The sequence below is a fragment of the Convolutriloba macropyga genome, chromosome 9, assembly GCF_964194025.1.
Source record: "Convolutriloba macropyga chromosome 9, txConMacr16.3, whole genome shotgun sequence".
Taxonomy (NCBI): Eukaryota; Metazoa; Xenacoelomorpha; order Acoela; family Convolutidae; genus Convolutriloba; species Convolutriloba macropyga.
This window is the reverse complement of record NC_134476.1, coordinates 41735734-41740341: the sequence shown is the minus strand read 5'-3', so window position 1 is coordinate 41740341 and position 4608 is coordinate 41735734.

The window sequence follows — 4608 nt, the reverse complement described above, 5'->3', positions numbered from 1 at the left end:
ACAAACCACTGGGTCCATCAAAAAATCCTGCTTGCGCTCTTAATTTAGGAGCACTGGAAGTTGCTAAACACTTGTGTTTTCTTTTTAATGGATAATTGAAAGCCGAAGGTTCCTACGCAACTAAAATTTGATCACATCATTCCACTATTCAAAAATTGTGATATAGACACTCCATTAAACTATAGACCAATCTCTTTAAAACCTGCCTGATCAAAAATTTTCAAAAAAATACACGAGGAGCAAATTTAAGATTATCTCCTCAAAGCTAGCATCGCAATTTTGGTTCCGGAAAAATTATTCAACGATTGATGCACTGGTAATTTTAATAGAAATAATACGATGCAAGCTTGATAGAAAAGATCATTTAACTGCCGTTTTCCTCAATTTGTCATAAGTGTTTGATTCGATAGATCATGATAAATTTATCGCAACACTTTAAACTTCGTGTTGTACTGGTTCAACCAATAACATCATCAAATGTTTTTTAATGACAGGTTTTCCTGTAATAAACTAAACAATGTAGAAACCGATTGGTTGAAACTAATCAGAGGGGTTCCGCAGAGTACAGTTTTTGGGCCAATTTTAGTCAAGATTGACGTTAATGATGTACAATTCAATATAATCTCTAATAAAATTCAATTCGCAGATGACACAACCATTTTCTGCTCCGAAAAAAAGATTCAAGATAGTCTGGAAATTTTTGAGAAGGTTGTCAAAAACTTGATTAATTATTTTGATTGCATTTCTCTTGATCTCATTGCTGACAAAACGGAAATCATTATACTTGGCTTCGTTGAATCAAATGATATATCTTTTACAATTGATGGCCAATAGATTCTAGAAAAAACGGAAGCGAAATATCTTTGGTTTACCATTGATAAAAATATCAGTTTTCATTCCGAGAAATAACATGTTTTACGAAAAATGGCAGACGGTATAAAGTCAGTCTATACATTACAAAATTTTTTTCCTAAAAACTTTAAAAAATAATGATTAATTCTCTTGTTATTGGTCACCTGCAATTTTCATCAGTACTTCTCTGCTCATTACCTCACAATCTTTTGACGACTTTCAAATAACAATTAAAATGGGCATTCAAAACTCGCTACAATCGCAGAAAGTTTGATTCTTTTCGCGATCTTATGCTGATCAATAACATATTAGAAACTCGAATGTTAATACAATATAGTGTTGCTCTCTAGACTAGACAAATTTTTAATTACAAAATGCAAGCATTTAAAAATTCTTCTGGTATTCAATTACCAACGGCCAACTTTTTTTCAGAGTTGGAGAAGAAAGTTATTAATTAGGGTCATTGCAAAAACTAATTACCTAAACAGGCGGTAATCCAAAGTGATTTAAGATATCATAAGGAAACTTGGAGAGCGATTGAAATTTGGCCAAAATCTTCTAAAACTGCAAAAAAATTTATACAGCTCATTTAATAGAAAAAGCTAAGGAGGACCCTGACCAAATTTAGTTCGACCAATTACCGTGGCTTCAATTTAATTTTTGTTCTTGGTGTGTGCGGTTTCTATCTATATATATTTTGATATATCTATCTACACACCTATTCAATTATTTGGTGTCAATAATTCTTAAATGATTTTTTTCTAATTTATCTATTTATTACATAGACTACCTGCGTGATGTATTTTATATACCATTTCAGGATTTATTGTGCTTGTTTTTTCTTTGTAAAAAAAATAGTTTATTTGGAAGACATCTTTTTGTTGTTAAAAGCTAAGTAAATTATAAAACTTCAAGTGAAAAGTGTATAACTAGCATCATCAGGTAAAATAAAGTTGAAGTGATTCCATATACAGTCAAAATGATTTTTAAATCAAATATTTAAAAAAAACGGTAAAAATATTAGTTTCCTGGAGTATTGTCTACGGTTAAAACCAAAGCTTCTGAGTTTTCATTTTCCAGTTCGCTTTCCATTTTCAATTCAAGATCGTTGGACCTACATTTTCTACCGCGACTTTCTGCCGTCTCGGTAACGTTTTGCAACATTTCATATTTTCGAATAGCTGAAATGTAATCTTTGAATTTAGCAAATTGTTGATTCAGACAACTGTTGACTAATATTTCAATGTCAGTTCCTGGTTACGGTACTCATAGCGCGTGTTCAGCATTGGTTTCTTTTTGTAATATGTATTGATATTTATTATATGTATTATAATATGTGATATATGTAATGCTTCGGGACTCATGGGTTTTTGTGACACATTGCACTGATCTATTATACGCCAATCAAACGAAGTTGATTTGTCACAACCCTCCCATACATGCTGACCCACCGGTATGTCCTTTTTACGATGCTCTGTCATCCTCTTGGTTTTAAGTTTTCAAGTTTATTGACATAGGTGGAAATGCATCCACTGCATGTTATTTCGTATACTATGTGTGATTTCAGATGCTGGGCAAAACTAGACTTCAATAATGGTAAACAGGTTTTTAGTTTCCGTGATTTGTAGATCACTGTAAGATGCGATATCTTTCGCAGTCATTCCTTAAGTCTAATGCTTAATTGGCCTCTATATTGTAAGAAGAAAGATTTTAGGAGACTCTTCATAAAGTCTCCTAAAACTTTTCCAGTTGTCTTTTTAACATTGCCTAACGACCATTTTCTGGATATTGATTTTTTGGCCATATATTCACAATAATTTTTAGGGCCTATCAAAGTAATGGCACGTGCATGTACATGAAAAAAAATATGAATAGTACTCTCTGCACTATTTTTCTGGCTGGAGGAGATCGCAGCTACGGCAGTTTGATATGCAAATTTGTTCGAAGCTATTGTTCAGCTGAAGCCATTCGTTCTCCTAATTGCAATTAAATTACATGTTAGACCAGTTTGTGCTTGGAAAATTAATGTCACCCGTTATTATTACAGACAGACATTTGTTTGTGGCTAAGAGCAGGTCGAAAAAGTCGAAAAATGCAAATAAAAACTTTTGGTTGGTAGAGGAAATAAGAATAATCAGATATTGTTCTCCTTCATCGTCTACCAACACGTCTTTGAAGTTAGGATTATCGTGTACTGCGACTAGAACACTACCATGTTTAGAAAAACCGCTATTTTCAGCTTTGCTTTCATTTCTATGCACTGTGTAATTGCTGAGAAGGAGAGATTCTGTTGTGATATGCTCAGTTAGCCAAGCGTGTGTTGAACAAATTACTCCAAAGTTATGCAGGATGGTTGAGTTTGCAAAAACAAAACGACGTAAAAGGTCTTTGAGACTATGAACATTAAATGTTAAACATTCGGTTTTTGTTACTTTTAATCGTTTTTGGTGTTTTGTAGTCAGAACAAGGTATCGAAGGAGACTTCACTTCATTTTTGTTCTCCCGGTTCACGTTGCAGTACTTTGTCAACTGCAATTTTGATATCTTGTCTAGCTGTACCTCGTTCGCTTAGTTTTTTCTGGCTTTCAGTGCAAAGTTTTGTGCGTTTCGTTTTTCATGAGAGTGTTCTCGGTTCATGTAGATTTTTTATCAAAACTCTTCAGCCTAGCCAGCGCGGAGTGTAACAGTTTCTTGTCGAGCACCGAGGGCATTGTTACAAGTAATGGGCGATGTCTCTTAGGTTTGTATTTGCCTACTCGTTTGCAGTCTGTAAATTTGGTGTTGATGTTTAGGAAACTGACTACATGGTTGATCTTGGCTCTATCATGCTCGATGCGTACACGTAGGTCTTTATCATTCAACTCATCAAGGCCCCGTATTAGATCATTGAGTTCATTTTTAGGATCGCTTACTTGCTTAACGTGTTCATTTGCTTGTTTCTCCAATGCTTCTTTGTAGCTCAATTTGGTTAACTCTATTTCGTTTATGTTGTTTTGCAATGTTTCCTCAATCACAGTTTTTGTAGACTCTTTTGTTTCCTCAGCTTTCTCCGGTTTGTTTTTCAGTCGATCAATTAGGACATTGCACTTGTTTTGGTTAACACAGATGTTACAGATCAGGAGAAACTTTAGATTCACTTGTTGAATGGCGCTTATCAATTCGTTGCTGAATTTTGTGCATTGAGGAGACATATACATAACTGATTCGCAAGAAATACAACAAAAAATGCATCTTTTTGGTTAATCGGCCATTGGCAGGTATCACAAAAGATATTTAGCTCGGCTGGTTTAGTAGTACCATTGTTCTTCTTTGTATTAGATATTAGATGTTCACAAACTTTTACTACTTTTTGTGTAATAGTCAGTAAACCTGCAGAAACGGATAACCGGCTTATACAACATTCCCACCTGAATTATTGGTTGAATGCTCCACAGGTGCAAGTACCCGAGCACTCAATCACTTCCAGATATCATCGCCGATCTACTTGCATAGAGCAAAAGGTGTCCTTCAAGTATTCTCCTTTTCGGGATTGTACAGAGTCCCTCGAGTCCTTTTGGTCCTAGATGAACAAAATCTGATCCTAGACGTGCATTGGAGAGGATTTTGTTTGTGACTCCGTGTTACATTCACGGTTTGTCTCTCTTGCCTTGCTTCTGCTGATGCAACTTCATCAAATCGTTCCTGTTTTTTTTTGCTTTCCGTTTAGTATTCGGATGGTTTTCTCCTCGCGGTGGTAGTGCAATGATGCAGACAAAA